The 27,587-nt window shown below is 53.8% G+C and overlaps 1 long non-coding RNA gene across 1 annotated transcript; it reads left to right on the top strand.

Annotated features, from left to right (window-relative positions):
- LOC138296918 (uncharacterized) lies at positions 1–27,587 on the top strand. The gene is made up of 2 exons (XR_011203920.1): positions 1–211; positions 25,206–27,587. It is a non-coding gene; the product is annotated as an uncharacterized lncRNA (long non-coding RNA).

Here is a 27,587-nt window from a genome sequence, read left to right as displayed (position 1 = left end):
TGGCCGCCTGCCGGTGCCCTGCCACTAGTCCCTCTTCAGTGTCGCCAGCGCGGTGACTCACGCCGCCGCAGTGGTACGGTCCGCCCCCTCCCCGGCCGCGGTGGTCTCTCCCTGGTGCTCCTCCATCTCCATTGTCTGCTGGACGCGGTGCGGGGCTCGGGCTGCGGGAGCGATCACCGGCGCGAGGAGCGGGGGCGGTCACCGGAGCCGGGTGAGGTGTAACAGGTGTGGGGTATGAGGGGCTGGATCGGGGGGCTCTGACCACTGAATGAGGGGGCCCGAGAGGGAGGCGGGGGACGGGGATGGAGGGGGTGGAGGAGGAGGGAGCACTGAATGAGGGTAATGTAAAAGGGTGAGTGAGAGGTAGGAGGATGGGGGGGATGGAGGATGGAGCACTGAATGAGGGTGAGTGAGAGGTAGGAGGGTGACGGGGATGGAGGATGCAGCACTGAATGAGGGTGAGGGAGGAGGGTGACGGGAATGGGGGGCTGGAGGAGGAGGGAGCACTGAATGAGGGTAATGTAAAAGGGTGAGTGAGAGGTAGGAGGATGGGGGGATGGAGGATGGAGCACTGAATGAGGGTGAGTGAGAGGTAGGAGGATGGGGGGATGGAGGATGGAGCACTGAATGAGGGTGAGTGAGAGGTAGGAGGATGGGGGGATGGAGGATGGAGCACTGAATGAGGGTGAGTGAGAGGTAGGAGGATGGGGGGGATGGAGGATGGAGCACTGAATGAGGGTGAGTGAGAGGGAGGAGGGTGACGGGGATGGAGGATGGAGCACTGAATGAGGGTGAGGGAGGAGGGTGACGGGAATGGGGGGCTGGAGGAGGAGGGAGCACTGAATGAGGGTAATGTAAAAGGGTGAGTGAGAGGTAGGAGGATGGGGGGATGGAGGATGGAGCACTGAATGAGGGTGAGTGAGAGGTAGGAGGATGGGGGGGATGGAGGATGGAGCACTGAATGAGGGTGAGTGAGAGGGAGGAGGGTGACGGGGATGGAGGATGGAGCACTGAATGAGGGTGAGGGAGGAGGGTGACGGGAATGGGGGGCTGGAGGAGGAGGGAGCACTGAATGAGGGTAATGTAAAAGGGTGAGTGAGAGGTAGGAGGATGGGGGGGATGGAGGATGGAGCACTGAATGAGGGTGAGTGAGAGGGAGGAGGGTGACGGGGATGGAGGATGCAGCACTGAATGAGGGTGAGGGAGGAGGGTGACGGGAATGGGGGGGCTGGAGGAGGGAGCACTGAGTGAGGGTGAGTGAGAGGCCGGAGGGTGACGGGGATGGGGGGGGCTGGAGGAGGGAGCACTGAGTGAGGGTGAGTGAGAGGCCGGAGGGTGACGGGGATGGGGGGGCTGGAGGAGGGAGCACTGAGTGAGGGTGAGTGAGAGGCCGGAGGGTGACGGGGATGGAGGATGCAGCACTGAATGAGGGTGAGGGAGGAGGGTGACGGGAATGGGGGGCTGGAGGAGGAGGGAGCACTGAATGAGGGTAATGTAAAAGGGTGAGTGAGAGGTAGGAGGATGGGGGGGATGGAGGATGGAGCACTGAATGAGGGTGAGTGAGAGGTAGGAGGGTGACGGGGATGGAGGATGGAGCAGTGAATGAGGGTGAGGGAGAGGTAGGAGGGTGACGGGGATGGAGGATGCAGCACTGAATGAGGGTGAGGGAGGAGGGTGACGGGGATGGGGGGCTGGAGGATAAAGCACTGGATAAGGGTGAGTGAGAGGGAGGAGGGCTCCTCCGTGGGTGAAAGGAATGAGGAGAAGCGAGGGGGAGGGGATGTGATGGGGGCGAGGCCTAGGGCAGGCGGATGGAGGGATGTGGGGGGGGGCAGGAGGGGGCTTGAAGCCTGGGGTGAGACAGGTGGGAGAGTAGGTGACGACCACACTAGAGTGAGAGAGAGGGGGGTATTAGCAGAGATGTGAGAGAAGAGGGTGAGGGCGGGTTAGAGGTGTGAGAGAAGGATCCGGGCTGAATGGAGAGGTGTGGAGAGGAGGGTGGGACAGGTTAGAGAGGTGTGAGAGAGGAGGTGTGAGAGAGGAGGTGTGAGAGAGGAGGTGTGAGAGAGGAGGTGTGAGAGAGGAGGTGTGAGAGAGGAGGTGTGAGAGAGGAGGTGTGTGAGAGGAGGTGTGTGAGAGGAGGTTAGAGAGGTGTGAGAGAGGAGGGTTAGAGAGGAGGTGTGTGAGAGGAGGTTAGAGAGGAGGTGTGTGAGAGGAGGTTAGAGAGGTGTGAGAGAGGAGGGTTAGAGAGGAGGTGTGTGAGAGGAGGGTTAGAGAGGAGGTGTGTGAGAGGAGGTTAGAGAGGAGGTGTGTGAGAGGAGGTTAGAGAGGAGGTGTGTGAGAGGAGGTTAGAGAGGAGGTGTGTGAGAGGAGGGTTAGAGAGGAGGTGTGTGAGAGGAGGTTAGAGAGGTGTGAGAGAGGAGGTTAGAGAGGTGTGAGAGAGGAGGTTAGAGAGGTGTGAGAGAGGAGGTTAGAGAGGTGTGAGAGAGGAGGTTAGAGAGGTGTGAGAGAGGAGGTTAGAGAGGTGTGAGAGAGGAGGTTAGAGAGGTGTGTGAGAGGAGGGTGGGGGCAGGTGAGAGAGGTGTGAGAGAGGAGAGTGTTAGATGAGTGGACGTGCGGGGGTTCAGGTGACAGAGCAGAGGTTGGTGGGAGAGGGTTGGGGGTCTCAGATGGCCGAGAGTAACAAGGGTGTCGGGGGAGACATTAGTCCGAAGAGGCGGCGGCATCAGCAGAAAGGGAGGGTGGGAGCTGGGGTAGGAAGAGGCCATGAGATGGGTGGAGGTGTGAGGGGAGGGGCAGGTGGCGGGGGTAGGGGACTGCTCAGAATTGGAGGGAGGGTAAATGATAAATGTGAGAGGGTCAGGGACTGTTGAAGATACAAGGGGGGTAGGACAGGAATGGGGGACTGAGAAGAGCATGATGGGTGAAAGATGTGACTTGGTGGGGGGTATTAGAGTGAAGGGGATCAGAGCCTGGCAGCTCAGACTAGGAGGGAGGGTGATGGGTGGAGGTGTGAAGGGTGGGACAGGTCCTGGAGGGGGTGGGAGGGAGCTCGTACTAGGAGGGAGGGTGATGGGTGGAGGTGTGAAGGGTGGGACAGGTCCTGGAGGGGGTGGGAGGGAGCTCGTACTAGGAGGGAGGGTGATGGGTGGAGGTGTGAAGGGTGGGACAGGTCCTGGACTGGTGGGAGGCAGATCAGACTAGGAGGGAGGGTGATGGGTGGAGGTGTGAAGGGTGGGACAGGTCCTGGAGGGGGTGGGAGGGAGCTCGTACTAGGAGGGAGGGTGATGGGTGGAGTTGTGAAGGGTGGGACAGGTCCTGGAGGGGGTGGGAGGGAGCTCGTACTAGGAGGGAGGGTGATGGGTGGAGGTGTGAAGGGTGGGACAGGTCCTGGACGGGTGGGAGGCAGATCAGACTAGGAGGGAGGGTGATGGGTGGAGGTGTGAAGGGTGGGACAGTTCCTCGAGGGGGGTGGGAGGCAGCTCAGACTAGGAGGGAGGGTGATTGGTGGAGGTGTGAAAGGGGGGACAGGTCCTCGAGGGGGGTGGGAGGCAGCTCACACTAGGAGGGAGGGTGATGGGTGGAGGTGTGAAGGGGGGGACAGGTCCTGGAGGGGGGTGGGAGGCAGCTCAGATTAGGAGGGAGGGTGATGGGTGGAGGTGTGAAGGGGGGGACAGGTCCTGGAGGGGGGTGGGAGGCAGCTCAGGCTAGGAGGGGGGGTGAAGGATAAATATCAGGGGCTGTTAGAGATGTGAGGGGGAGGGTGGCTGGGGAAGGAGTAAGAGGACGTGAGATGCGTACACGTGTGTCTGGGGGTGAGGAGGTGGTATTAGAGGTGAGGGGATCGGAGCATGGAAGGGGGGTGATGGGTAAAGGGGTGAGTGGAGGGACGGGTGCTATGAAAGGTGGGGGTAGGGGTATGACCGGTCCCAGTGAGAGGGGCTGTAGAGGAGTAAAGATGTGAGGCAAGTATTGGAGGGGTATGAGCTAGGCTTGAGTGGAGGAGTGGGAAGAGGCTTGAGTGGAGGAGTGGGAAGAGGCTTGAGTGGAGGAGTGGGAAGAGGCTTGAGTGGAGGAGTGGGAAGAGGCTTGAGTGGAGGAGTGGGAAGAGGCTTGAGTGGAGGAGTGGGAAGAGGCTTGAGTGGAGGAGTGGGAAGAGGCTTGAGTGGAGGAGTGGGAAGAGGCTTGAGTGGAGGAGTGGGAAGAGGCTTGAGTGGAGGAGTGGGGAGGGCGGGAAGCTTGAGTGGAGGAGTGGGGAGGGCGGGAAGCTTGAGTGGAGGAGTGGGGAGGGCGGGAAGCTTGAGTGGAGGAGTGGGGAGGGCGGGAAGCAGGAGTGGGAGGCCAGTAAGCAGGAGCAGAGAAGTGGGTGGACAGGAAGCATGAGTCAGAGGGCAGTAAGCATGAGTGGAGGAATGGGAGGGCAGGAAGCTGGAGTGGGAGGCCAGTAAGCAGGAGCGGAGGAGTGGAGGACAGAAAGCATGAGCTTGGGAGAAGGGGGCAGGAGGCATGAGCTGGGGAGAAGGGGGGGACAGGAGGCATGAGCTGGGGAGAAGGGGGGGACAGGAGGCATGAGCTGGGGAGAAGGGGGGGACAGGAGGCATGAGCTGGGGAGAAGGGGGGGACAGGAGGCATGAGCTGGGGAGAAGGGGGGGACAGGAGGCATGAGCTGGGGAGAAGGGGGGGACAGGAGGCATGAGCTGGGGAGAAGGGGGGGACAGGAGGCATGAGCTGGGGAGAAGGGGGGGACAGGAGGCATGAGCTGGGGAGAAGGGGGGACAGGAGGCATGAGCGGAGGAGTGGGGGGGGGACAGGAGGCATGAGCGGAGGAGTGGGGGGGGACAGGAGGCATGAGCGGAGGAGTGGGGGGGACAGGAGGCATGAGCGGAGGAGTGGGGGGGACAGGAGGCATGAGCGGAGGAGTGGGAGGACAGGAAGCATGAGTGGAGACGAGGGAGGAAGCATGAGTGGATGAGTGGGAGGAGCTACTGGAGGAGTGGGATGGCAGGAAGGACATGCAAAGGAGTGGGAGGGCGGAACATGAGAGGAGGGGTGGGGGAGGAAGCATGGGTGGAAGAGTGAGGATAGCATGAGTGGGGAACTGTAAACATGAGCAGAGGAGTGGGGAACTGTAAACATGAGCGGAGGAGTGGGGGGGCAGGAAGCATGAGCGGAGGAGCGGGAGGGCAGGAAGCATGGGCGGAGGAGCGGGAGGGCAGGAAGCATGGGCGGAGGAGCGGGAGGGCAGGAAGCATGGGCGGAGGAGCGGGAGGGCAGGAAGCATGGGCGGAGGAGCGGGAGGGCAGGAAGCATGGGCGGAGGAGCGGGAGGGCAGGAAGCATGGGCGGAGGAGCGGGAGGGCAGGAAGCATGGGCGGAGGAGCGGGAGGGCAGGAAGCATGGGCGGAGGAGCGGGAGGGCAGGAAGCATGGGCGGAGGAGCGGGAGGGCAGGAAGCATGGGCGGAGGAGCGGGGGGGCAGGAAGCATGGGCGGAGGAGCGGGGGGGCAGGAAGCATGGGCGGAGGAGCGGGGGGGCAGGAAGCATGGGCGGAGGAGCGGGGGGGCAGGAAGCATGAGCGGAGGAGCGGGGGGGGGCAGGAAGCATGAGCGGAGGAGCGGGGGGGGGCAGGAAGCATGAGCGGAGGAGCGGGGGGGGCAGGAAGCATGAGCGGAGGAGTGGGGGGGGGCAGGAAGCATGAGCGGAGGAGTGGGGGGGGGCAGGAAGCATGAGCGGTGGAGTGGGGGCAAGAAGCATGAGCGGTGGATTGGGGGCAAGAAGCATGAGCAGAGTGGGAGGGCAGGAAGCATGAGCAGACGAGTGGGGGACAGGAGGCACAAGTGGAGGAATGGGATGATAGGAAGCATGAGTGGAGGAGTGAGAATAGAAAGCATGACTGGAGGGATAAGAAGAATGAGTGAAGTGGTGAATAGAAGGCATTGTGGAGGGATGAAGGGATAGGAAGCATGAGTGGAGGAGTGTGAGGGCAAGAAGCATGAGTGGGGGAGCAGGGGGCAGGAAGCATGAGTGGCAGGGCAAGAAGGAGGAGTGGGAGGACAGGATGCAGGAGTGGAGGAGTGGGAGGACAGGATGGAGGAGTGGGAGGACAGGATGCAGGAGTGGAGGAGTGGGAGGACAGGATGGAGGAGTGGGAGGACAGGATGCAGGAGTGGAGGAGTGGGAGGACAGGATGCAGGAGTGGGAGGACAGGATGCAGGAGTGGGAGGACATGAGTGGGGGGCAGGAAGCATGTGAGGATAAGTAGGTAGGAAGCATGATTGGAGGAATAGGAGGACAGTGGAGGAGTGGGAGGGCGGGGGGCGTGAGTGGAGGAGTGGGAGGACAGGGGGCGTGAGTGGGGGGAGCGGGAGGACAGGGGGCGTGAGTGGGGGGAGCGGGAGGACAGGGGGCGTGAGTGGGGGGAGCGGGAGGACAGGGGGCGTGAGTGGGGGGAGCGGGAGGACAGGGGGCGTGAGTGGGGGGAGCGGGAGGCCGGGACGCGTGAGTGGGGGGAGCGGGAGGCCGGGACGCGTGAGTGGGGGGAGCGGGAGGCCGGGACGCGTGAGTGGGGGGAGCGGGAGGCCGGGACGCGTGAGTGGGGGGAGCGGGAGGCCGGGACGCGTGAGTGGGGGGAGCGGGAGGCCGGGACGCGTGAGTGGGGGGAGCGGGAGGCCGGGACGCGTGAGTGGGGGGAGCGGGAGGCCGGGACGCGTGAGTGGGGGGAGCGGGAGGCCGGGACGCGTGAGTGGGGGGAGCGGGAGGCCGGGACGCGTGAGTGGGGGGAGCGGGAGGCCGGGACGCGTGAGTGGGGGGAGCGGGAGGCCGGGACGCGTGAGTGGGGGGAGCGGGAGGCCGGGACGCGTGAGTGGGGGGAGCGGGAGGCCGGGATGCGGGAGTGGGAGGCCGGGAAGCATGACTGGGGGATTGGGAGGGCAGGAGGCATGATTGGGAGGACAGGGAGCATGAGTGGAGGATTGGATGATGCAACTTTGGTCAATGTTGAGGCAGACATGAGGCGGCACCAAGACCAATGCTGTGCACCTCTGGTCCATGTTGAGGCAGATATGAGGCATCAATGGCTATGCCGTGCATCTTTGGTCCATGTTGAGCCAGGCATGTGGGGGCATCAGAGCTACGCCGTACATCTTTGGTCCATGTTGAGGCAGGCATGGGGAGGCATCAAGGACTACGTGGTGCATCTTTGGTCCATGTTGAGGCAGGCATGAGGAGGCATCAAGACCTATGCGGTGCACCTTAGGTTCATGTTGAGGCAGGCATGAGGAGGCATCAAGGGCTACAGGGTGCATCTTTGGTCCATGTTGAGGCAGGCATGAGGAGGCATCAAGACCTATGCGGTGCACCTTGGGTCCATGTTGAGGCAGCCATGAGGCATCCAGGGCTACGGCGTGCATCTTTGGTCCATGTTGAGGCAGGCATGAGGAGGCATCAAGAGCTACGGTGTGCATCTTTGGTCCATGTTGAGGCAGGCATGAGGAGGCATCAGGGCTACGCAGTGCATCTTTGGTCCATGTTGAGGCAGACACGAGGCATCAAGGGCTACGCCGTGCACCTTTGGTCCATGTGGAGGCAGGCATGAGGAGGCATCAAGGGCTATGCAGTGCATCTTTGGTCCTTGTTGAGGCAGGCATGAGGAGGCATCAAGGGCTATGCGGTGCATCTTTGGTCCTTGTTGAGGCAGGCATGAGGAGGCATCAAGGGCTACGCCGTGCATCTTTGGTCCATGTTCAGGCAGACATGAGGAGGCATAAAGGGCTACGCGGTGCATCTTTGGTCCTTGTTGAGGCAGGCACGAGGAGGCATCAAGGGCTATGCAGGGCATCTTTGGTCCATGTTGAGGCAGACACGAGGCATCAAGGGCTACGCCGTGCACCTTTGGTCCATGTTGAGGAAGGCATGAGGAGGCATCAAGGGCTACGCCGTGCATCTTTGGTCCATGTTGAGGCAGGCATGAGGAGGCATCAAGGGCTATGCGGGGCATCTTTGGTCCATGTTGAGGCAGGCATGAGGCATCAAGGGCTACACTGTGCACCTTTGGTCCATGTGGAGGCAGGCATGAGGAGGCATCAAGGGCTACGCAGTGCATCTTTGGTCCATGTTGAGGCAGGCATGAGGAGGCATCAAGGGCTACGCAGTGCATCTTTGGTCCATGTTGAGGCAGGCATGAGGAGGCATCAAGGGCTATGCGGGGCATCTTTGGTCCATGTTGAGGCAGACATTAATGCATCAAGGGCTACGGCGTGCACCTTTGGTCCATGTGGAGGCAGGCATGAGGAGGCATCAAGGACTACAGGGTGCATCTTTGGTCCATGTTGAGGCAGGCATGCAGAGGCGTCAAGGGCTATGCGGTGCATCTTTGGTCTTTGTTGAGGCAGGCATGAGGAGGCATCAAGGGCTATGCGGTGCATCTTTGGTCCTTGTTGAGGCAGGCATGAGGAGGCATCAGGGCTACGCAGTGCATCTTTGGTCCTTGTTGAGGCAGGCATGAGGAGGCATCAAGGGCTACGCCGTGCATCTTTGGTCCATGTTGAGGCAGACACGAGGAGGCATAAAGGGCTATGCAGTGCATCTTTGGTCCTTGTTGAGGCAGGCACGAGGAGGCATCAAGGGCTACGCCGTGCACCTTTGGTCCATGTTGAGGAAGGCACGAGGAGGCATCTAGGGCTACGCCGTGCACCTTTGGTCCATGTTGAGGAAGGCACGAGGAGGCATCAAGGGCTACGCCGTGCACCTTTGGTCCATGTTGAGGAAGGCATGAGGAGGCATCAAGGGCTACGCCGTGCATCTTTGGTCCATGTTGAGGCAGGCATGAGGAGGCATCAAGGGCTACGCCGTGCATCTTTGGTCCATGTTGAGGCAGGCATGAGGCATCAAGGGCTACGCGGGGGCATCTTTGGTCCATGTTGAGGCAGACACGAGGAGGCATCAAGGGCTATGCAGTGCATCTTTGGTCCTTGTTGAGGCAGGCATGAGGAGGCACCAAGGGCTATGCGGTGCATCTTTGGTCCATGTTGAGGCAGACATGAGGCATCAAGGGCTACACCGTGCACCTTTGGTCCATGTTGAGGCAGGCATGAGGCATCAAGGGCTACGCCGTGCACCTTTGGTCCATGTTGAGGCAGACATGAGGAGGCATCAAGGGCTACGCCGTGCATCTTTGGTCCATGTTGAGGCAGACATGAGGCATCAAGGGCTACGCAGTGCACCTTTGGTCCATGTTGAGGCAGACATGAGGAGGCATCAAGGGCTACGCCGTGCATCTTTGGTCCATGTTGAGGCAGGCATGAGGAGGCTTCAGGACATAAGCTGTGCACCTCCATGTCACTTCCACGAAGCAGAGCCTTCACCTCCCTGGATCTGGGCTGCTGTTGCCTGGGGTATGGCCTCACTTGAAATCTAACTTTACTGGGACAATCGGGAGTTATGGAACGATCAAAGACCCACCTCATCGTCCCTGGTTCTGTAGTTCGGGATCTATGGGGGCTTAACAGTTGCATTTAGGCCTGCAGATACCTACAGCTAAGGCTGAGACGCCTCATTTGGGTAGCTATGTGCTTTAGAAAATACATTATTAAGTGACGTTATAGTGGTGTGAGCTGCGACTGACGTTGTACGGCTGTCCAAGCACCACAAGTGATCCCAGGGCTAAAGACGCACTTCAGGAGGGTGGATCTGAGCCAGTGCATCATCAGAGTGAACTGTAGCCCAATCCTGGACCCCTACAGCCACCCGCCCCTGGCTTCATACAGACCACCAGGGTGTAACTACAGTGCTGTGGAGCATGTGCCCTCCCTAGAGTGATGCTGCAGCTGCCTGGAGTCCTGGACACAGCCCTGGCCCCCCGGAGCAACAGCTCAACATCTTTGTGTTTATCTAAGCATTCTCTCCTCTTACCACCCCCACCTACTTGCCATTCTCGTCAGACACCCCCCTCGTTTCCTTTGAACCTATAAAACCACTCACTTTGGTCTCCCTATAAATGTGTCCCATTGCTTCTCCCAAACACCGGTGCCCACTCACTGCTGTACCAGCCTGACTGACTTACCCAGTCAGTCCTCTGTTTCCAGACTTCCTCTGTCCATCTTCACTGCAGTGTATACTTTACATGGTCCGCCTGCTCAGCCCTGTGCCCACATGTCCTCTCCACCTCTGCAATCGCTCACTGGTCAGTCACATCCTGAGCCCAAATGTTTCTCCCTACCTCTGTGCGATAACTCACCGATCAGTCACTCCCCGAGTCCACATGTCCACTCTACCTCTGTGTGATCATTACCTGAGTCCACATGTCTCTCTACCTCTGTGCAATCAGTCACTCCCTGAGCCCGCATGTCCCTCTTTGTGATCAGTCACTTATCAGTCACTTATCAGACACTGAGTCCACATGTCCTCTTAACCTCTGTGTGATGACTCGCTAATCACTCAATCCCTGAGTCCACCTTGTAGGAGGCTGGCCCAGTGTGTGGTGGACACCTGTGGTGTTGGCACCTTATTCCAGGACCAGGAGACCGCTATTAGTGTTAGTGTCTAGGAAGCCTGGTGTCCAGTGGTAGCTGTGAATGAGCAGCCCAGACTTATCCAGGAGGAGTGTAAATTACTTGCAATACCACAGCAGTCACACAGTAACTTATCACACTGAAAGGAACCAAACAGTGTTGCAAAAATAAAGGTTCTTTATTATAGGCACACCAAACTAGACTACCATTGGTGTACCTCCCTCTGGATGTGTGAACACACAAGATATACACAGGTAAGTATTCAGGAAAAGCATAAATTAGCAAAATGGAATGCGAACGTGTGTCCCCCACCAGTGTGTATGGAGTAGTTAGATAAGCGCTGGAGGACAGTCAGATTGTTGTTGGTCATAGAGGCAATCGGCAAGAACTACTCCCTCTGCTTGGCCATCTACTGGGTTGTGGGAGGTCAGGGAGAGGGTCACTCTCTTCTTCCTGACCTTCATCAGTGGCCATGAGCAGTGTCATGTCAGCCCTGTCATTGTAAGTCTTTAGGCAATTCACATGAAGCATCCTGTGGGGGTTTCTAGGAGTGCCCAGGTCCACCAAATAGGTGACCTCACCTTTCTTTTGCACAATGATGTATGGGCCACTCCACTTATCATGGAGTGCCCTGGCAGCCATAGGCTCTAAGACCCACACCTTCTGTCCTGGCTGGTAAACAGTTGGCACAGACTTTTGGTCATGCCATTGCTTTTGCAGATCATGGCTGGACTCAAGGGTCTTGGTTGCCCTCTTCATGTACTCTGCCTTTCTAGATCTTAGGCCTACTACATAATCCACTATATCTTGTTTGGGCGTTTGTTCCCAACCCTCCCTTACACGAGCAAGTGGACCCCTAGCTGGATGTCCAGCCAGAAGCTCAAATGGGCTTCTGTGGAAGTTCTATGTAAGTGAAGAGGAGACAAGGTAGTAGGACATCCCGTCTCCTTATGAGTTTTTCAGAGTCCCATGATCATGCCTTTTAAGGTTTTGTTGAACCTTTCATCTAAACCATTTCCTTGTGGATGGTGAGGGGCGGTCAATTTATATGTTACACCACACTCCTTCTACATTGCTTTCAGGATGCAGACACAAAGTTTGCACCTCTGTCTGATACCACCTCCTTAAGAAAACCCACCCTGGAGAAGATTCCCAGGAAGGACTAGGCCACTGCGGGTTCTGTAGTGGTCATACGGGGAATTGTCTCTGGGTTTCAGTAGCATGGGCCACTACCACCTGTATAAATCTGTTCCCAGATTCAGTTGGAGGGTGTAGGGAGACAACAATGTCTATCCACCCTCCCAAAGGGTACCCCAACCACAGGGAGTGGAATTAAGGGGGCCTTTGGGTGCCACCTTTCTTACCACTTACATGACCGGTGACAAAGGAGCGACAAAAATCTTGGTGTCCTCAGACGTATGAGGCTAGTGAAAGTGAAGGGAAAGTCTGTCCTAAGTCTTGTTTTGCCTCATATGGCCTGCAAGGGGAAAATCCTGTGCCAGTAGGAACTCCCTAAACTTTTGAGGGATGACCAACCTCCTGGTGGCACCAGGCTTGAGGTCCCTCGCCTCAGAGTAAAGGAGGTTGTTGTCCCAGTAGACCTTACAGGCCCCACTGGCACACTCTGCAGCTTGCTGTCTCAGGGTCTCAAGAGAACAGGTCTTTTGTTCTAGGCTTAGTTCCTCCCTGGTGGGTCCTCCTGCACCTAAGAGCTCAGAAGTATCAGCTTTAAGCTCCTCTGGTTTAGGTTCCACACAAGGGGCAGACTCCTCTCCCTAAGGAGTGTGATCCTCACCTGAAGTCTGGACAGGGGGCAATTTACCCTGCCCTCCTCTCTTTTTGGGAATCTATTGGGCCATTTTTCCAGGCTCCAGTGTTCCCTGCTCTCAGGTCTCTTGGCTTGTGCTCTTGTCAGTGCAAAGATATGCCCTGCATGGGCTTCCAACTCCATTTCAGCCCAGGCTGAAGTTGCCAAATCATTTCCCAGTAAACACTCCACAGGCAGGTCAGAGGATACCACAACTTTCCTAGGGCCAGTAACCCCCCTCCCCTAGCTAAATAAATCAATCAATCAATCAATCAGGAATTTTTAAAGTGCACTACTCACCCGTGAGCGTCTCAAGGCACTAAGTGGTGGGTTGCTGGTACTGCTCGAACAGCCAGGTCTTGAGAAGTTTCCTGAAGGTAAGGAGGTCTTTGGTCTGGCGCAGGTGGGTGGGAAGAGTGTTCCAGGTTTTGGCGGCGAGGTGCGAGAATGATCTACCGCCGGTTGTAGTTCTGCAGACGGTTGCGAGGTTGGCGGATTAGAGGTGCTGGGTCGGGTGTAGAAGGAGAGCTGTCTGAGGTATTCTGGTCCGGTGTTGTGCAGTGCTTTGTGAGCGTGATGGGCGAGGAGTTTGAAGGTGATTCTCTTGTTGACTGGGAGTCAGTGCAGGTTTCTCAGGTGGTCTGTGATGTGGCTGTGGTGGGGGATGTCCAGGATGAGCGTGCGGAGGCATTCTGGATGCGTTGCAGCCTCTTCTGGAGTTTGGCCGTGGTTCCTGCATAGAGGGCTTTGCCGTAGTCCAGTTTGCTGCTTACGAGGGCTTGGGTGACTGTTCTTCTGGTTTCGGTGGGGATCCATTTGTAGATCTTTTGGAGCTTGCGGAGGGTGTTGAAGCAGAAGGAGGAGATGGCATTGACTTGCTGGGTCATGGATAATGAGTCCAAGATGAATCCTAGGTTGCATGCGTGGTCGGTGAGAGTCAGTGTGGCTCTGAAAGTGGCAGGCCACCAGGAGTCATCCCATGGCGAGGGGTGGAGCCGAAGATGAGGACTTCCGTCTTGTTGGAATTGAGTTTGAGGCAGCTGCTCTACATCCATTCGGCGATGGCCTTCATTCCTTCGTAGAGGTAGGTCTTGGCGGAGTCCTTGGTGAGGGAGAGGATCATTGGGTGTCAGCATACGAGATGATGTTGAGGTTGTGGGATCGGGCGATGTTAGCGAGCGGCCATGTAGACGATGAAGAGGGTTGGGTGGAGGGACGAACCCTGGGGTACACCACAGATGATTTTGGTGGCCTCTGGGCAGAATGGGGGGAGGTGGAGTCTCTGGGTTCTGCCGGTGAGATAGGAGGTGACCCAGTCCAGGGCTCTGTCGTGGATTCCTGCATTGCTGAGGCGTTGGCGTAGGGTGTGGTGGCAGACTGTGTCTAACGTGGCTGAGAGGTCCAGGAGGGTGAGGGTCGCGGTTTCGCTGTTGTCCAGTACGGTTCTGATGTTGTCAGTGGCGGCGATGAGGGTGGTTTTGGTACTGTGGTTGCTGTGGAATCCGGATTAGGAAGGGTCCACGGTGCGGTTCTTCTCGAGGAAACGGGTTAGTTGTCGTTGACAGCCTTCTCAATGACTTTTGCCGGGAAGGGGAGCAGGGAGATAGGCCGGAAGTTCTTGAGGTTCTTTGGGTCCGCCTTGGGTTTTTTGAGGAGGGCATTGATCTTGGCATGTTTCCAGCTTTCTGGGAAGGTGGCGGACTCGAAGGAGCTTTTGATGATCTTCTGTAGTCGGGGTGCGATGACGGAGCTTGCTTTGTTGAGGATGTGGTGAGGGCAGGGGTCAGATGGAGAGCCGAAGTGGATGGTGGTCATGATTTCGATGGTGTCATTGTCGTTGAGGGGGGTCCAGGAGAGCAGGCGTTTGATTGGAGGTGAATCTGTGGTGTTGGTGGCTGCTGGGGGGGTCTGGGTGCTGAAGCTGTTGTGGATGTCTGCAATCTTGCGGTGGAAGTAGGAGGCTAGGGAGTCGCAGAGGTCTTGGGATGGCGGAATGTCGGAGGTGGGATTGGAGAGTTCCTTCACGATGTTGAAGAGCTCCTCGTGGCTGTGTGCGTTGTTGTTGATTTGGTCTTTGAAGGCGGTTCTCTTGGTGGCTCGGATGAGTTGGTGGTGTCTGCGGATAGCATTTTTTAAGACTGTGTGGTTGTACAGAGTCTGATCTTGGCGCCACTTTCTTTCGAGTCTTCGGCAGGTTTGCTTAGATTCGTGGAGGTCGGTGGTAAACCAGAAGGCCTTTCTGTTGGTGCATCTTTTGGAGGGACTCTTGATTGGGGCAAGAGTATTGACACAGGTGTTGACCCATTGCCTGAAGTTGCAGGCTGCCGCATCAGTGTCTGTGGTGTTGATGGGTGGGTTCCAGGAGAGGGTCACGATTAGTTGGTCTTTGGTGACCTTGTTCCAACTGCGGTGGGGGATACATTGTGGGTGGTGGTGTGTTGTGGGTTTCTTGAAGAAGTGGGTGTAGCAGTGGTCTGTCCAGTGGAGTTCGGTGGTGTGGCTGAAGGAGACGTGATTGCTGCTGGAGAAAATAAGGTACGTGGAAGTTAAAGTCCCAGAGAAGTATGTAGTCTGTGGATGTGAGAGCGTGTGTGCTGATGACGTCGGTGATGGAGTCGCTGGACTGCTGTCAGGGGCCGGGGGTCTGTAGATGAGGTTCCGTCGGAGGGTGGTGTTTGGATCCGTCAGTCAGGGTCAGTGTGGATCTGGAAGTGAAGGTTTTCGGCGGTGCTGAGGGTGTCTTCGGTGCTGGTCGTGATCCTGAGGGTGTTCTTGTGGACGATGGTCATCAGCTGCCATGGGGTGACACTTAGTGTTGTTGTGAGCGTCAGTGACTCGGTACGTGTGTCCAAGTAGGTGTTGTTCAGGGTACACCAGTTCTTCAGTCACCATTGTGACACTGGCACATGTGTCCCTGCCAGTCTAAGCCTCAACACCTTTTATCAAGGGATGATGCCTGTACTTATCCATAATAAGAGGACAAGCAGCTAGGGTGGCAAGGTCAGTGCCACCCTCAGAGACCAACAGTGCCTCAGTGGTCTCCCTGACTGACCCAGAGCCCACTACTATACCTGGGTGAGCCCAGCTACACTCTTGGACTGACTACTACAACCATTGCTATTGCTAATGCCATGGGCAATAGGGATAGAAGTGGTAGTAGCAGGCGTGGTGCTCTTTTTAGGGCAGTGTTGTCACCTGCCCTGTGGCCTTTTTGTTTACAAATGTATCACCAAGGTTTCTTATGTTGGGATGAGGAAGAAGAGGACTTAGACCCACCCCCAGAAGAGTTTTGTGGGCCTGATGAAGACTCCTCCTTTTTATCTTTGGATTTGTCCCCACCTTTCTCCTGATTCTAGAATCTTTCTTCTCTGGTCACCCAGAGTGAGAGTTTTCTTACGCACTCTGGTGTGAACCCATTTGTCTGCCGTCTTTCCTAATTCCTGAGCGAGTGGTCAGATCGGAGTCCACCAGATACTGATGCAGCTTGTCAGAACAGCAGTTAAGAATGTGCTCCCTCATGATAAGATTATACAAGCCCGGATAGTCATCAGGGATCGAAAAATCATAAAAATGTTCCTAGACCTGTAGGTCAAGTAACTTTAATCTACTCAACCTAACTGTAATGTACTTGACCCGTAAACGTGTCTCAAATTGTGTGATCCTAGGCAAATAGTTTACAGTCACCTTTTTCTCACATATGATTGCACTTTCAAATATGTGAGCTCAGCATTTCTGCAGTACAAAAACCTCTTTTGTTTGATTAAGTAGACTAAAGTTTGCTGCATACATCACAAGAATCTGGCCCACATACCCATGACACCCAGCCCACATAATCTAGGACTTCTTTTAGTTTACTAACAGCATTGTCATCAGGGCAGGAGTGTTTCTCAGTTTGTTTAAACACTCAATTTTAATAAATATATTACTAAACCATGATGTGGTAACATATTGTCATCTACACACAGTAACTTTCCAAGAAATGTCCAATAACCTCTCCACTAATTTGCAAAACTATATGCTGTATTAACAATCCGTGAAAATTGGGTTTCAGAAAACATATCCTTTGCACATCAACATGTAAAGTATTCTGATTTGTTTTCATCCTATTAAAATATTTTTTCATCACACAGAAATACTAAAAAAAAAAAAAAGGGCTTTCACAACTACTGAAATATATGTTGAAATGTTTGCACAGTTGACTTAGTCTTTTAATTGTGTGTTAGGAAAAACCTGACACCCTATATCCTTTTATTTTACATTCTAAGCAGCAGGTCACACAGTTCACCTTACAAAGTCCTGGAACTCTGCAGTTAAAAGGAAAATAAATTGTAAGAAAAACGGACTTTTGACCTCTGACTGTGAACACAGAGCAAATGTGACATAAGAACAAGATTTAAAGGCATCTTTTACTGCCCGGCCACTTTTCAAATGAACAGAACACCTGTTCAGTGGGACGAGTAAGTATTAAAAATAGCTCGACCTGATCAAATAAGACTCGCCAATGCGAGTGGTCGAGTGGATTTTTCGAACCCTGGTCATGCACATTACTTTCAAGTAACCATCCTTCCAGAGCCTTGACATAGCTGTCCACAATATCTACCTAGTCTTGGGAGTACTCTGTGTCGCCCTAAAGTAGATCCTATATTATCTGTGGTCAACACAACCCATCAATGAGAGCGTCCTTAGGAAGCTGGTAATTGTCTGCATTTTCCCCCCCGACAGTCAGGAGTTTGTCCCGACCCTTGTCAGTAAAGGAAAGCCACAAGACGGCTGCCCACTGCCTCAAGGGACCTTCTGCACTCTACAGGCCCTCTCCAAAACAGTGATCCACTTGTGGATTTCGTCCCCAGCCTCAAAAGGTGGGGCTATTTTGCTAAGATTCCTGGAGTCATAGGAGTCCTCCCTGACCCTGGTCTCTCTATAGCTGTTGTTGCTGCCACCATGGGGTGTCAACCCCAAATTCTGCTGTAGGAAAGTACCCTCTTTTTGGCATGGTTACCCCCACTTTGTGCCTGCTGTGAGTGTGTTTTGACTGTTCACTAGGATCCTGCTAACCAGGATTTAGCACACCCCACAATTGCATACTGATGCCCCTATGTAAGTCCCCAGTATATGGTACTTAGGTACCCTGGGCATTGGGGCACCAGGGGTTCCCCATGGGCTGCAGCATGTATTATGCCACCCATGGGGGCCCATGCAAAATGTGTCTGCAGGCCTGCCATTGCAGTCTGTGTGAAAAGGTGCATGCACCCTTTCACTGTAAGCCACCCCTATGACAGGCCCTCCTAGCCCAGAGGGCAGGGTGCAGGTACCTGTGTGTGAGGGTACCCCTGCATGAGCAGAAGTGCCCCTACGAACTCGAGCTCCATTTTCCTGGACTTTGTAAGTGCAGTGGAAGCTATTTTACCTGTGTACTGGATACAGCTACATAATGGTAACTCCGAACCTAGGCATTTTTGGTATCAAACATGTCTGAATCATACCCCAATACTGTTGCCAGTATTAGTTGTATGATTCCATGCACTCTTGGGGCTCCTTAGAGGACCCACAGGTATTGCTCCTACCAGTTTTCTGGGGTTTTCCAGCCAGCCCGCGCTGCAGCCAGCCCTCAGACAGGTTTCTGCCCTCCTGCTGCTTAGCCTGCTCAAGCAGAGGAAGGCGGAACAAAGGATTTCCAGCGAAGGCTCATCTTTGCAACATTGCTTCTCCAGCTCCTTCCAGCAACTGCAACATTTCCCTGGTTGCACATCCTCTGAGGGTGACGAGTCTTCAGCCTGCACAGGAAGGAATCTCCCTTGGTGTGAAGGAGTCACTCCCCTGCATCCACAGGCACCAACTGCAACGACGACCGGCTACCTGTATCCTTTCTACTCCGGAACTGTGTGGATCCTGCATTACAGGTGGTGGTCTGGAGTGGTCCCCCTGGTCCTCTCTACCAGCTGTCTAACTTGGGAGACGGCAAGCCCTTGCCTACTCTTGCAGGACAGTACCCCTGTGCACTGCGTCTTTGTCCTACCAAGGCTTGTTGGCTCTTCTTCCAAGGGTCCGTGTAGTTCCGGCCTCTTCCCTGCAACCTCTGCCTGCTGCTCCAGCGACGTGGGACTCCTTTCCAGGTGTGCTGAGTGGGCCTCAGTGCGACTCCTGTGCCTGTGAGTTGCCTGTGGGGGCTGCATCCTTGTCCTCGGAAGCCCCGTACTGCTGAGGACCACTTGGGACTCCCCTCCTTGAGTTGAGTCCCCCGGACCTTCCTGGTCCCCGGCAGCTCTGCAACTCCATCTGCAACTCTTGCCTTTGCCAAGGTTTGTTGTTGGTTTTTCCACTGACCGCAAATCTTCTTCCGTTGTGGAACGTCGTCTGCATCACTTTTAGGACTCCTCTCCTGCTCCAGTGCTGCATAGCTGACTCCTTGTCCTCACCGTCGACCTGATTCTTCAACTCCAGAAGGGTGGGTAGTGGATCCTGCCCCAACAGGACACTCCAACTGGATCTGGACTTGGTCCCCTTCTTTTGCAGGTCCTCTTCTGTCAGGATCCACCTTTTGGTTTCTTCCAGTCGTGCTTGGCTCTTGCAGAGCCCTTTTCCAAAGCTTACCTGTGGGTTTGGTGAAAAAACAGGTACTTACCTCTTCTCTCCTGGTCACTGGGGGAAGGAGGAGTAGCCTGGTACTTACCTTATGGGGTTCCTAGTTTCCCCAGCTCCCCTCTACAGATTCCACTTCCTTGGGTGGGGGACTGACTTTCGCATTACACTTACTTAGTATATGGTTGGGCCTCCCCCCTATTTTCTGCTATTTCGCTATTTTCTATTGTTTTCTATGCCAATCGGTGACTTTAAATGTGTATATACTAGTCTGTTTACTCACCTTCTAGTGGAGTATTGCCCACACAGTATTTTATGTGTTACCATAATAAAGTGCCTTTATTATTGTAACTGTGTGTTTCTTTTGTGTGTGTAAGTGCTGTGACTGTAGTGGTATTGCATAAACTTTGCATATCTCCTAGATACGTCTTGGCTGCTCATCCACAGCTACCTCCGACAATCCCTGGCTTCCTAGACACTGACTACACTTCACTAATAGGGGATACATAGACGTGGTATAAGGTGATAACACCACAGGTGCTCCCCACACACCAGGCCAGCTTCCTACATCTGCCTCTCACTCTCCACTGCGAAGGCCTCCCTCTCTAGGGCAAACTGTTGCTGCTGCAGCCTCAGTCTGGCCTCTTCTAGTCTGTCTACTGAATTCCCTATCAAGGGACTCCCCCTTGAGCTAGAATGGTCAGTCTCGTCAGACACTTCTGAGACTTGGGTGTGGACAGATGAGGAGGATTTATACCTCCTTTTGAGGACCCTTAGTACCAACCCCCTGGGAGAAAAAGTGAGCCTGCTTGTGTCCTCCCACCCTCACCCCCTTTCACTAACGAGTGCTCCCAAGAGGACTATGGTGTTCCCCAGTATCTTCCTGACCCTCCCTAGTAGGATCGAAGTATAACCGGTCTACCACTTGAGGGTCATGCTCTACTTCCTGCTCTTCCGGGCACTCTGTGTGTTGGAGGTCCGATTGCATTAGCACTCCCAGGAATAGAGCTCTATTGGGATTTCCCCCGTCTTAACTTCCTTGAGGTGCATAAATCCTCAGTTCCTGAACAGTGAGGCCCCTCATACTTATTTTCTTGGGCCTGGGTTGTGTCCTCCGCTGAAGGCAAGTTACCTAGAGTAGAGTGAGTGCACCTACCTACTCTAAGGTTCTAGACTAGCAGCCAAGACGTATCTAGAAGGCATGCGAAGCACTCACAATGCCACAGTAGTCACACACCAACTTATCACACATGAAAAGAACCACACAGTGTTGCAAAAATAACAGTACTTTATTACAGGCACAGCAGACTAGACTACCATTGGTATACCTAACTCTGGATGTGTGAACACACAAGATATACACAGGTAAGTAATCAGGGAAAGCATAAATTAGCAAGAGTCCTGGGGTGGGGGGGGAAGAACCATATACTAAAAAAATGGAATGCTGGCGGATGTCCCCCATTAAAGTGTATGGAGTAGTTAGACAAGCGCTTGGAGAGACAGGAACCCCAAGAGGTAAGTACCTAGAAGATCCCCAGCAGCTGGGTGCAGAGAGGTAACTTACCTGGTTTTCCCATAGTCTAATCATGGGGACTGCGTGGTTGGAAAATGCAGAAGCAGGACCGGACCAGTGGAACCCAAGGGCAGATTCTGGATTAAGAGGACCTGTAAGAGGACCAGTCCACGCAACAGTGTCCACATGACGCAGGAGCCAATGCTCACCTTTTTGTAGCTAAAGAGCCCGGTCGGCGGCGATGGATGAAGTCCAGCTGCGAGGTCCAGGAGCTGGACCCTGAAGTCACCTAGGAGCTGTCCCTTGATGGTCGCCGGATTGCAGATTGGTCAGTGGTCAAGATGGCCTCTAACAAGCACAAGCACAAGCAAATGCAAGAGGAGCAGTTGGACGTTTTGCAGAGCTGTGGAGGACCAGCAAGCTCCTGGGGACTCAACCCTTGGAGGGGTGTCTGGGCTGACCCACAGAAGACAGGAGAGCCAGCAGAAGCAGTCAGAGCCCCCACAAGCAACCCACTGGCAGCAGGCACAGTAAGTCACAGTGAGGCTCAGGCAGCACACCTGAAGAGGAGTTCCACATCACTGGAGCAGCATAGAGGTGACTGTCCTTGCAGAGGTAGAGTACTGGGGGCTGGGGCTACTTGGAGCGCGAAGATAGGAGTAGCAGTCAACAAGCCTTGGATGCTGCAACAGTTGCTGTGCACAGGGATTCTGTCCCAGTGGCAGAGGCAAAGGCTCACAGTTTCTTGCATTGGACAGAAGGCAAAGAGGACCCAGGGGATCCCTCAGACCCACCACCTGCGTTGGAGAATCTTCGCAGATCTGGAGGAAAGAAGATCTGACCAGCCAGATGTCGTTGCCTTACCTGCTTGCAGATGCAGGGGAATAACTTCTTAACTCCAAGAGAGATTGCTTTTTTGTTGCAGCTGAAGCCTTGCTGACCCCAGAGGATGCACAGTCTGGGAAATGTTGTAGAATGTTGACAGGAGCCCCGGAAACAATGTTGCAAGGAGAAGTCTTCTCTGGCCTCAGTCTTGTGTTGCCCAGCAACGGTTCCGGAGGCCAGGAGCAGAAGAGGTCAAGGCAGAGGAGTCCTGGTGGAGTCTTGCACAACAAATCTGGGGTCCCACCCTCAAGGGAGTTCGTAAATAACCAAAAAAGGGGGGTTGGTCACTCCCTGGAGTGACCACCTATGAGGAGGGGTCTCTGACGTCACCTACCTGGCCTACCCAGTCAGATGCTCCCAGAGGCCTATGCCCATCTTGGTTTCAAGATGGGGGAACCAAGTGGTTAACTGGAGAAGCTCTGGGCACCACTATAGGGGTGGAGCTGGACAGGAGAGTGGAAGTTCCCCTTTACTTTGTGTGTTTCACGCCCGAGCAGGAACCAGTGGTCCCTGGATTGGTGCAAAACGGATAATGCAGGAGGGCACCAAATGTGCCCTTCAAAGCAAGCTGGTGGAGTGGGGAGGCAACGCCTTTCCTGCCCAGTAGCACCTATTTCCAAAGGAGAGGAGGTTGCACCCCTCTCCTACAGGAAATTCTTTGTTCTGCCTTCCCCTTAATGAGCTGGTCAAGCAGCAGGATGGCAGAACTGTGTCTGAGGGACTGCAGCAGCACGGGCTGCCCACAGACCCTGAAAGACTGGTAGAATGGAACTGGGGTATCCTCTAAGGAACCCCCAGAGTGCATGGAATCGTGCCACCAATACTGGAATCAGTATTGGGGTATGATTCCAACATGTTTGATACCAAACATGCCCAGGTTCGAAGCTACCATGTAACAGGACCAGTTGTTAGTAGATGGCTAAAATGGCTTCCCCCGCACTTACTAACTCCAGGGAATTGGGGTACCTCTGACCATGCAGGAGTGCCCTCACACACAGGGATGTGCAACCAACCCTGCCCTTTGGGCTGAAAGGGCTTACCATGGGGGTGACTTATAGTGACCTGGTGCAGTGACCAGCAGTGAAAGGGGTGCATGCACCTTTTTAAGCAGGCGGCAATGGCAGGCCTGCAGACACAATTTGCATGGGATCTCATGGGTGGCATAATACATGCTGCAGCCCATGGGGGATCACTGGTGTGCCAATGCCCTGGTTACCTAAGTGCCATCTACCAGGGACTTACAGGGGTGCACCAGTATGCCAATTGTGGGGTGTAAAAGTACCAAGATAACCAAATGTAGAGAAGAGAGCGCAATCAATGGGGTCCTGATTAGCAGGATCCCAGTGAAAACAGTCTAAGAACACTGACATCAGACAAAAACTGGGTACCATATACTAGGGATGTATAATGGGGCACCAGTGTGCCAATTGTGGGGTAAAATATAGAGTTTTGGGAGAGAGCATAATCACTGGGGTCCTGGTTAGCAGGATCCCAGTGATCACAATCAAACACACTGACATCCGGCAGAAAAAGGAGGTAACCATGCCAAGAAAGAGGGTACTTTCCTGCACCACCAGGTGTTACGGTTCCTGCAGGGGGAGGTGTGAAGCACCTCCACCCAGTGCAGGCTTTGTTTCTGGCCACAGAGAGCACAAAAGCTCTCACTGCAGGGGGTCAGAAACTTGTCTGGAAGTGGCAGGCTGGCACAGACCGGTCAGTCCTGCACTAGCAGTTGGGCTAATATAGAGGGGGCATCTCTAAGATGCCCTCTGGGTGCATTTTGCAATAAATCCAACACTGGCATGTTGGCAGTGTGGGTTTATTGTTCTGAGAAGTTTGATACCAAACTTCCCAGTAAACAGTGTAGCCATTATGGAGCTGTGGAGTTCATCTTAACAAACTCCCATACCATATACTTAATATGGCCACACTGTACTTACAATGTCTAAGAATAGACTTAGACACTGTAGGGGCATATTGCTCATGCAGCTATGCCCTCACCTGTGGTATAGTGCACCCTGCTTTAGGGCTGTAAGGTCTGCTAGAGGGGTGACTTACCTATGCCACAGGCAGTGGTTTGTGGGCATGGTACGGAGAGGGGTGCCATGTCGAATTTGACTTTTTCTCCCCACCAGCACACACACGCTGCAAAGGCAGTGTGTGTGTGTTTGGTGAGGGGTCCCCAGGGTGGCATATTACATGGGGACCTTCCCTGGCCACAGTGCCCTTGTTATCATGGGTACCTTTTACAAGGGACTAATCTGGGTGCCAGGGGTGTGCCAGTTGTGGGAAACAACACTGGTCCAGCGACCTGGTTAGCAGGATCACAGACCACTTTGTCAAATTGGCATCATTATCAGGCAAAAAGTGGGAGGGGGGATGAGGGGGGGGGATTGGGATAACCATGCCAACAAGGGAACTTTCCTACAACCAGGCAGTCATGGACAACGCAGGAGACCTACAAGACATTGGTTTGTAATGACCAGGCAGTTGTGGTGACAAAAGCAACCAAACTCAAAAGATGGATGGAATGCGGAGCCAATCAAACATTCACCCCAGTCACGGATCTGAGTTTAATCCAGCAATTCTTTTGCTCACCATGCCACCCCAGTTTGGACCCAGCCATATGCAAATCATTCTTGACCCTGCGGATGGCACAGGAGGCATACACAACATTAGTCTGTAATGACCAGGCATTTGGGTAGGCTCTCTTGGATGTGCTATGAATCCTTAAATGTCTCAGGCCTTAAACGCATAGGTCAGTTCTGTCGAGAGCATCTTCCTCCACACATGGGATTATACGCCAAGAAGCTTGGCATGACCATGTTTCTTGCTCCTCACGCTAATTTATTAATATATCCCAGAGTTTACGCCAGTGCCTCAGGACCCAGTATTTCTGAGATGGGGGAGGTGCCTGTTGGGCCTCGAGCTTCCTTACCAGAGGGAAGATCAAGCTACCTGTCCAATGTAAACTGGGATTAGGTCTTGATGAGTCACCCTGTCCCGTGTGCAGACACAGCACCGGCTGCTGAAACCAAAGACAAGTCCGCAGCCTCTAGGCACCTTCCTAGGTCTGAGCCATTCGTGATAGTCTTCACCTTTTTAAAGGGAGTTACTTCTAACGTATACAAGAGCGAAGGGATGCAAAAGTGGCCTTGTCAGAGTCGGGGAAGAGAGGCTGAGGCTGGAGGATGGGGCCTCTCTTGAGGGATAGTCTATGTACAGCATCCCGCAATGAGCGCAGTGTTGTATATTGTTGTATAGTTGGTAAATTGCTCTCTGTACCCCAGAGTATGAGAGATGAAGGCAGGTGTGGTCTTTTGTTGGATTGCTTGTATCAGTACTTCAATACATTGTTTAACCCTAAAACCAGCCTGGTTCTGTTCTCATTATGTATTCCACTCCTCATCATACCAGTGTTCTGTAATCCAGTACAAGTCGGAGCCCAGTGCACAGGACTGTTGTACAAGCAGCACATTGCGTTACACAATCAGATTGTTTCCTGTAGAGTTTCACTATTGCTTTAATAAATTATCTGAATACAATCTCACACCGGTACTGCATATTTCCACAAACACTGTGCCACCTTCACACGATCAACTTGGTTCTTAGGGAATTCTGCATCAGCAAACATTAGGCATAATTCATTTTTATGATGTTATAAATAGTAATTTTATATCTTTTATTCAGAAATTGTTATGGTTTTAATAAACTGAAACAATACATTTTGAACTTAAACTGTAGAGTGCTCGGCTACTCCTTGGAGCAGGGACCCTGCTATAACAAGTACTGAAATAATTCCCTTCCGCAATCTCTGATCCTTTCCAACTCTGATCTACTGTTCAACGTTTCACCATTTACAGAAACTATTGATGGTTGTACAAGTGATATAATAACACTGCTTTTTTCTTTCAGGTCTATTTCTAGCGCTGGAGAGTGTCATTAGCTTGGCCCCCCTCTCCGAGACCTCTCAAGGAAGATTAGGAGCCGCCAAGGACTTCTGAGCCTCTGATTCGGGAAGCATGGATGCCCAAGAGAAGGGAGCTAGGGAGGAGGAGGTTGTGCAGATCTGGGACAAGAGGCAAGATATAAAGCCCAGTGGAGAGGATCCAACTTCTCCCAGATGCGGGGAGAACGGCGGGGAAGAAGAACCAGCAGGCGATGGGCTGAAGGGTGGTGAAACTGCTGGCACCAAGGAGCTGGGAAGCAGTGGTGAGGAAGGGGATGAGGACTCTTCTGTGCCTTTCTCAGAAATCCTGCACCTGGTCCAGACTGGGCAGGAAATTCCTGGACTCCAGAAGTTGAACATCAGCGCCACCCAAGAGAATCCAACTGCCTCTCAGATGCCGCGCCGATCAAAGCCCTGGGAGACAACAGTCTGAGTAGATACTGATATCTGGGAGGCCCCTCCCTACCCCTGTTGTACCTGAACCCCCCCCCCCCCCATTGGCCCTCTAAAGAACCTCTACCTTGGGGAAATCATAATTATTCCTCAAGTCTCCTAAATTTCAAAACCTAGTAGTCCACAAAGGTGTTAAAAATAGTTAAAAGGACTAAGGCCAAAGGAACATGCATCTTTAGTACGTGGAATTTTCTTTCCCAACTCACAGAGTTAAAGCCTTTGCCTTCAAGTTTCACGACCACCCATGAAACCTTTGCTTAAGTCCCCGGTGTCTCCCAATTTGATTCTGGGCTTCCCTCTCCCAGGGCAATGCTGAACTGAATTCAGTCCTACCCCTCTTTGGCAGCTAGCAGCTGAGGCACAGGGACTGTCCACTTTGGCTTCAGTGATGGTAGCTACCGCTTTCTGAGCCCATTGGCAGATATGTGGTGAATTTAAGAGAAGTCACTTCTTGCCGGCCCCCAATGGGGATCTATATCCGTGAGCCCTGTTGCTCTAAAGAAGAGTGCCTAGTATGTGCTTTAAAAGCCATATTGACTCTAAATAACAGGAGTACACGCTGACATGGCCACGGGTTGTGAGTAGACTCAGTGGATTCTGTTGATGCTCTCTTTAATGGTCAGTATTCTTGAACCAGGTTAGCTGTATGGGCATTGTAAGGGAGTTTTCCTTTCTCTGTCGGTAAACTACTGTTTTTGATCTGAAGTTGCCCATTCTCCTTCCTTCAGATTCCTCTGCCATCTCTTCCCTAAAAGTGCCATCACCCTTTTTCATAAGATGGGCCCAGTATTCCTGATCGCATACCTCCCCGAGCTGTACATTCATTGTGTAACTTAACTGCTGCCTAGAGATGCCGTACAGCTGTCTCTAGCCTGCTATAGAGATACCAGAACGCCACACCATCGAAACACGCCGCATCCAGTTATCATAGAGGATACATTGTTCCCTGCAGCCATGTGCCGTAGGACACCATCTTATCCAGTCCTGGTCTAGCTGTCTTGTGACTGTGGTCCTCCAACCTTAGCCCCTCAGTTTGGCCACACCTTCAGGTAGGCAGAATGGGGGGGCACATTGTTTTTGACAGCCGACAGTCAGCCACTCCCGGAGAGCCATGATTAGCGATCTAAAAAAGAGAAGTCCTTGCGCAGCTATTGGCGCTGTACCTGTCACAGAAACTAAGACGCAGAAGTTATCCTTTGTTTGCTAGACATGCTCTTGAGACGGGAAGCTCTTTGGTTCCTCCATTCAGTGGGCTGGTTTCATGCATTCTCCCTTCACTAGGCAGGTTAATTCTACTTCAGGTTGGACGCTCATAATTTCTGGTTCCAACCATCGAACGGGTCCAGCGGTGGAGATTTGTTGGTATTCTCCAGTCGGCAGCCAGGGCTAATCATAAGAGGAATGACCAGGACTTGATCATGTGCTGTCCTAATTGCTGCCGACTCTCTATCGTGATTCGCCTTCTATAACCATTAAGACTCCTCATCTGGAATCCTCCTTATACGCCTCTCCCTTCCTTTCTCCTGTCCTCCGCACCCCCGGGCTCTACGGCCTCTTATCCCTATAACCTGTGATGTTGCCTCTTCCAGGGGCCTTCACACCGCCTTGTCTGGTCTGTGCCTCCTGGTTATTAGTCCTTCCACCCCCTGTGATCTTACCTTTCGCAAGGGATCTTCACGCTACATTTCCCCTCCTCCATGCCTCGCCAGCTGTTCCCACCCCCTTGTGCCATCCTGTGGGCCCTCACTCCACTTGTTGCCCCTGCTGCCTCCTGCACTACTGATTTCTCAGACTCACATTGTAACTTTGTGCTGTGTCTTTTTTTTATAGTGCCAGTAAACTGTATCTGGATGTTTGTACGAAGCTGCTGTATAAAATAAAACAGTATTGTAAGA

This window comes from Pleurodeles waltl, chromosome 5 (assembly GCF_031143425.1).
Source record: "Pleurodeles waltl isolate 20211129_DDA chromosome 5, aPleWal1.hap1.20221129, whole genome shotgun sequence".
Lineage (NCBI taxonomy): Eukaryota > Metazoa > Chordata > Amphibia > Caudata > Salamandridae > Pleurodeles > Pleurodeles waltl.
This window is presented reverse-complemented; position numbering and strand designations above follow the sequence as displayed.